This window comes from Temnothorax longispinosus, chromosome 11, assembly GCF_030848805.1.
Source record: "Temnothorax longispinosus isolate EJ_2023e chromosome 11, Tlon_JGU_v1, whole genome shotgun sequence".
NCBI lineage: Eukaryota > Metazoa > Arthropoda > Insecta > Hymenoptera > Formicidae > Temnothorax > Temnothorax longispinosus.
In genome coordinates this window covers 12,835,936-12,842,946 of record NC_092368.1, presented here as the reverse complement: position 1 = coordinate 12,842,946, position 7,011 = coordinate 12,835,936, and the positions used below count along the sequence as shown (strand labels likewise).

Sequence of the window (7,011 nt, the reverse complement as noted above, 5' to 3'; positions counted from 1 at the left end):
TTGGTAATTCTTTGCGTATGAAACACGTCATTATTGTAATTGTGATTTAAAAATATCAAAATTATGATATTTTCATATAATTTCTTAGGGAAACGGAATCATATATATCTATGTAATAGAAAACATGCAGAAATGTTTCTCATGTTTCTCGTAATGAGAGGTTGTTCCATGACTTTACTTCGATCAAGCATAAGACGTTAGAAAATTGAAAATATTACAAAATCAGGTTTTTTAAACGCGAAATATTATATAAGAAAATTTTATATCTTCGGCTTATTTTTAGATCCTGCTACTAAAAAAAAATAAATTACAAAATCTAGCTACTAAAAAAGACTCCTGAACACACGCTACAAAAATATTGCTGTTAAAAATTTGTCGGGAGTGAAAATTACAAACAATTATTAAAAATCCACCGTGGGGCTTACAAGATAGCCCTGCTGAAAATTCAATAAACCGTGGTCATGGGAGATACCGCTATCGGAAATTCAGATATTACAGGTCCATTAGTCGCTTGGAGGAGGGCCTCCCTGGAAAAATGTGACGATCTCGTGGCGCGTATGTGCAACTTGCATGCGCCGCATGCACGAGGCCGGGAATATACGGCGCAGATACGGACGGCCGAGGATCTCTCTCTCTCTCTCTCTCTCTCTCTCTCTCTCTCTCTCTCTCTCTCTCTCTCTCTCTCTCTCTCTCTCTCTCTCTCTCTCTCTGTCGACTTCAAAATAAGTTTAGTCTTAAGTTCTTATGCTATAATTCTTGCGATTTGTTCCCTGTTTTCGAATTTTGGTTTATATCCATTGCTTCTTCGTGGCATCCTTTGGGGAGGACGAGTAACTTGTTTAAGTCTTGTATTTTATTTTTCATTTCCATGCATACTTCGTCCTTCGCCTCGAGTGTATCACCCGCTTTCTATTAATTTTGCTAGTAATCGGCTTTGATCTTTGTCATGTAGCATCTTTGCGGAGACGTGAGCTGAATCTGTTAATCTTTTCTCTTGATTTTCATTCTTCTTTTTCCACTTATGCTCTCATGCTTTCGCTCTTATGCTTACGCCGCGTTTTTCGCCGGGAGTGTTACATGCTCGTCTTATTTTTATTTTTATTTTTATTTTTATTTACTGCCGAGTGCGCGTCGACAGCAGTCACATAGTACTTCATACTCCTGTCTATATTTGTTTGTAAAGTTATTTGTTATTTCATGATTTGCCTAAAGTCAGTGACTATGGCATAAAATAAATAAATCAATCTCTCTCTCTCTCTCTCTCTCTCTCTCTCTCTCTCTCTCTCTCTCTCTCTCTCTCTCTCTCTCTCTCTCTCTCTCTCTCTCTCTCTCTCTCCCTCTCTCCATTTTTAATATGTGAATTTAACAACTTATTTATTCTCTACTCAAAAAGAATAATTACCGGGTCAAAAAATAACACCACAGGAAGATTTGATCAATTATTTTCCGAAAGCGACTTTCGATATTGATTAATTGATTAACATTTAACATGTGAATTTAACAACTTATTTAGTCTCGAAAATTCTACCCCTGTTTTATTTAATATGTGAATTTAACAACTTATTTATTCTCTATTCAAAAAGAATAAATACCGAGTCAAAAAATAACACCACAGAAGATTCGATCAATTATTTTCCGAAAGCGACTTTCGATATTAATTAATTGATAAATATTTAACATGTGAATTTAACAACTTATTTAGTCTCGAAACTTCTACCCCTGTTTTATGTAAAATTCTTTACTATTATTATATATAATAAAAAAACAGTTTGTAGCCTTTTTTTATTTGCTATGATCTCGGTAACAAAAAATTATACACTTTATAGTTCTCCCTGAAAAATTCTACCCCTATTTCATATACTTCTAGTTAAAATTCGGTCAATTATTTCTCGAAAAATTAGAAAAATTAAAAAAACCGGTTTCCAGAAAATCGGTAAAAAAAAACTATACACTCTACCTCTACACTCCCCGGGAAATTCTACCCCTATTTCATATACTTTTAATAAAAATTCGGTCAAATGGTTTTTAATTCGAAAAACTTCTGATAGCGGTTTCCAAAAAAATCGATATTAAAAGTATATGAAATTTAATAAAAATTCGGTCAAATGATTTTTAATTTCCCCTATTTTATGTAAAATTCTTTACTATTATAATAAAAAAACAGTTTGTAGCCTTTTTTTATTTACTATGATCTCGGTAACAAAAAATTATACACTTTATAATTCTCCCTAGGAAATTCTACCCCTATTTCATATACTTTTAGTAAAAATTCAGTCAATTATTTCTCGAAAAGCTAGAAAAATTAAAAAAACCGGTTTCCAGAAAATCGGTAAAAAAAACTATACACTCTACCTCTACACTCCCCGGGAAATCCTACCCCTATTTCATATACTTTTAATAAAAATTCGGTCAAATGGTTTTTAATTCGAAAAACTTCTGATACCGGTTTCCAAAAAAATCGATATTAAAAGTATATGAAATTTAATAAAAATTCGGTCAAATAATTTTTAATTTCAAAAATTTCAGTACCGCTTCCAAAGAGATCGGTAACAAAAAATTATACACTTTATGGCACTCCCCGGAAAATTCAATCCCTGTTTTATATACAATTCTTTGAAATTCCGTCAATTATTTACCGAAAAATTAAAGAAATTAGAAAAACCGGTTTCCAGAAGATCGGTAACGAAAAACTATACACCCTATAGCACTCCCCAGGAAATTATATCCCTATTTCATATACGTTTGGTAAAAATCGATTTTTAATTTCAAAAATTTCAGTACCGGCTTCCAAAGAAATCGGTAACAAAAAATTATACACTTTATGGCACTCCCCGGAAAATTTAACTCTTGTTTTATATACAATTCTTTGAAATTCCGTCAATTATTTACCGAAAAATTGAAGAAATTAGAAAAACCGATTTCCAGAAGATCGGTAACGAAAAACTATACACCCTATAGCACTCCCCGGGAAATTCTACCCCTATTTCATATACGTTTGGTAAAAATTCGGTCCATTGGTTTCCGAGATCATAGCGGACAAAAAAAATGCAAACCCTGTTGCTTTATAATAATAGTATAGATATACCAACTACAATATATATATATATATATATATATATATATATTGTAGAAATTGTGCGTGTGTATATATATATATATATATATATATATATATATTTATTTATTTATTTATTTATTTATTTATTTATTTATTATAAATGTATTATGGAAATTGTGGATTCTTAGATTACAATATAATGCGTATGCGCTATGCCCTACTATTGTCTCTCTCTCTCATAGAACATCCCTCGACAGCGACCTCATACTTTTCGGCATACTTCGTCAAGCGAACCATCCTCACCATACGAGTTGAGAGACCTGTATGTAAGAAGTGGTTCTACAGCATCGATATTTGCCCCAACTCTCGGCGCCGCGCCGGCGAGGTATAAGCCGGGCTGTGAGTCCTCATCAGTTGACCATAAATGCTTAAGTGTGGCATTTCTCATGCTTTCCACACTGTTACAATGTTTTTTTAACTTCCACACTGTCCACGATGTTTTTTAACTACTAGTCCATAATACATGCATAATCTAGTCGAAAGTATGCTCAGATGGTTGGCGGCAGTCATTAAAGAGATCAAAAGAGGCCATACTAAATATATTATAGAGTTTGGTTTTTTTAAGTATAGATTAAGATTTATAATGTCACATACATGAAAATACTTGTTTTGTTAAGATAAAGTTATAGGTTCTTGTTATTACAAAAACTCTTTCAATTCTTTTAACATTAGTGTAATAATAATCCTTTCAGAAAAGCCCGATAACAGCTTTTCCATTAAAAACATTAGTTTTAAGATATTTCTATGTACGATATGGGATGGTCACTTTATTATCCCGGTCACTGTAACATCGTTAATAATCCAGTTTATAAATGGAGAAACCTTATAGTATACACTATCGAACGGTAGCTAGGGCAAAACCCATCTCCATAACTCACAATACCAATTTGAATAGGCTTGTGATGTACTGCGATGAGAGGGCCACCGCTATAGCCCTAGAAATAAAATATCAAATAATAAATTTACAGAAGAAGGGATACTTTCGAATTATTTTTATTAAAACTGCCTAAAACGGTTTAAAATGATTAATATTGCGCGTTAAGATACTATTATCCACTTAAACTTGGAATTTATTTTGTAGTACAATCACTATAAACTATAACTTTATTATTTGTGATTATTTTACCTTACAAGGGTCTCGTCCTGTTCCTGGGGCCGTGCAAATTTGCTTGTCGATGATTTCTGTTACGCCCATCTAGTATCGACTACATTCATTATTTTGTATAACATGTAATATGTTATACCCGTCTCATACTTCTAGTACCATTGCGATCTGCTTCCCAACCGGCCACATGAGCATATGGATAACTTTGATAATCGTTAGACAGTTTTATGCTCATAATAATGTTTAATAGGGAAATATTATATTTAACTAATAATTTATTAAAATCAATATTGAGAAATACTATACACTTGTAATATTTTTCTAATCGTTTAATAGTTTATAATATTTTTTCAGTATATATCAAAGATTATGAAAGGTGCTTTATACACAGATACACAATACAATTTTTGATTAGCAAGTCTCTTTTCCATTTATAAGATTTATCTACATTTATAAGAATTATTATTTGTTATTCAAATCGTTATTAACTTTTTGCGCATTTTCTATGGAATAATTACATTTTTTTTCTTTTTCTGCACCGACATATAAATAAAAAAAAAGGAGGAGAAGTATTAATTTAAATGTACTTACTGGAGAAGGGAATATCTTCTGGCATAAGAAGTAAACCAATATCATTATGCTTCTTCATTCTATCGAATTCCCAGTGTACAAACGCTTTAGTCGTAATCATCGACACACCGGGACACACCTCGAAGAACATCATAGTCAATGGTAAACTTGTCGACGATACCAAACACTACGAGAAATCTTTGTGGGTATTCTAGTAATTGTCACCAATGGGCGGCTGTGAGAACCCATCTTGCACTTATGATCGTACCGCCGCACCTCCCTTTGTTTCTTTCATTCTCAGGGGCCGTTTTGCTTACGAGCCGATGTATCACTGCCACGTACGGAAACTGTCCAAGATTCGCATAATTTTCCCCCAAAACTTTAGAGTGTCTATATTATTACCTATTGTTTAAGAAAAATGTCAGTGTATAAATTACAAAAATAGCAAGAATTGTTGCTTCGGTAGAAATATTATGAACTATAATGTACACTAGGGTGGATCAAACTTGTATATAAAAAACAAAATTTTTGAATTTTATAACGCCACTAGGCGGAAAAGATGCGAATATGTCTAAAACTAATATCTGTAAAATTTCAACTTGATCGGAGCTCATCTTCTGTCTCCAACTTTTTTTTGAAAATTTTACTAAAAGCAAAATTTTGAAAATTAAAAAAAAGATATAGTCAATTAAATGTCTATATAATGTCATTTTACAAAGTCTTTTTGACGTATTAAAACATGACGTTAAATATACGTCACTTAATTGACGAATGACGTTACTGACCAATTATGACCAAATATTGACGTCAAAATGACGAGTGCTTGCTACCTGGGACACAGCTGAAAAGGAGGGGTGTCAATAAGGCCGTTTTTTGGCCCACGTCAGAATCGCTCTAAACTGTGGTATTTTCTTCCTACCGATGTAGCTCACAACCTCCTAGAACCGTTTGCCGAGCAATTAGAGGCTGAAAACGGGCAACTTAAAATCTCAAAAATCAATGGAGTTTTTCACATGGTGGTAGTGCTGGTCTCTTTTCAGCATGTCATTGTTGGGAGGGAGGGAGGAAGGGATGGAAAAAGGGAGGGAGGGAGAAAAAGAGAGATGGAGACAGGGGGAGGGAGGGTGAAAGGTAGAGGGGGAGGAAGGGCGGGTGGGAGGTAGAGGGGAAAAGGGAGGGGAGAGAGAGAGAGAAAGAGAGAGAGAGAAAGAGGGAGGGAGAGAGAAGGAAAGAGAAGGAGAGGAAGGGAGAGGGAGAGAGGAAGAGAGATAGGAAAAGAGAGGGAAGGAAGGAAAAGGGAGGCAGAGGGTGGCAGAGGGAGGGAGAGGGAGGCAGACCTGGTCCCTCCCATCTGGTTCCCGTCATTCTCTCTCTCTCGCTCTCTCTCTCCCCCTTCTCTCTCCCTTTCCCTCTCCTTCGTTCCCTCTCTCCTTCTCTCTCCCTCCCTTTTCTTTCCTCTGCCCCCTCTGCCTCCCTCTCCACCCCTCTGCCACCCTTTGCCACCCTCCCCCTCTTCCTCCCTTTCCTCCCTTTTCCCATTTCTCTCTTCTTCTCTCCTTCTTTTTCTTCCTCCCTCCCTTTCTCTTCCCTCTACCTCTCACCCGCCCTCCCTCCCCCTCCCACCCCCTCTACCTCCTACCCTCCCTCCTTCTTTCTCCCCCCCTCCCTCCCTCCCTCCCACAATGATATGCTGAAATGAGACCGGCACTACCACCATGTAAAAAACTCCATTGATTTTTTAGATTTCAAGTTGCCCGTTCTCAGCCTCTAATTGCCCGGACAGCAAACGGTTCTAGGAAGTTGTGAGCTACATCAGTAGGAAGAAAATACCACAGTTTGAAGCGATTCTGACGTGGGTGGGCCAAAAAACGGATATTTTTCTACATGGGTAATTTTGAAACAAAAGTTGGAGGCAGAAGATGAACTCCGATCAAGTTGAAATTTTACAGATATTATCCAGGTAGCAAGCACATGTCATTTTGACGTCAAACACTAGTCATATTTGTACAAATGACGTCAAATTACCAAAAAGCGGCTATGTCTTTAAAAATGACATTATACTGACGTCATTCCATAACGTCATTATGACGTCTATTTTTAGTCATTTTTGGTCTATGACGTCGGCGACTAATAATGGACGTTTATAAGACTATAAAGTCTTTTTGTAATATAACTATTTTTACTTCTTAATATTGTATAATAAAGTAATAATAAAATA

The 7,011-nt window shown here is 35.3% G+C and overlaps 1 long non-coding RNA gene across 1 annotated transcript; it reads right to left on the bottom strand.

Moving 5' to 3' along the window:
- Positions 1-3,642: 3,642 nt before the first annotated feature.
- Positions 3,643-6,361, bottom strand: LOC139821955 (uncharacterized). Its single transcript, XR_011734403.1, has 2 exons — positions 4,245-6,361; positions 3,643-4,053 (listed from the first exon to the last, which is right to left on the bottom strand). It is a non-coding gene; the product is annotated as an uncharacterized lncRNA (long non-coding RNA).
- Between the last annotated feature and the right edge of the window lie 650 nt (positions 6,362-7,011).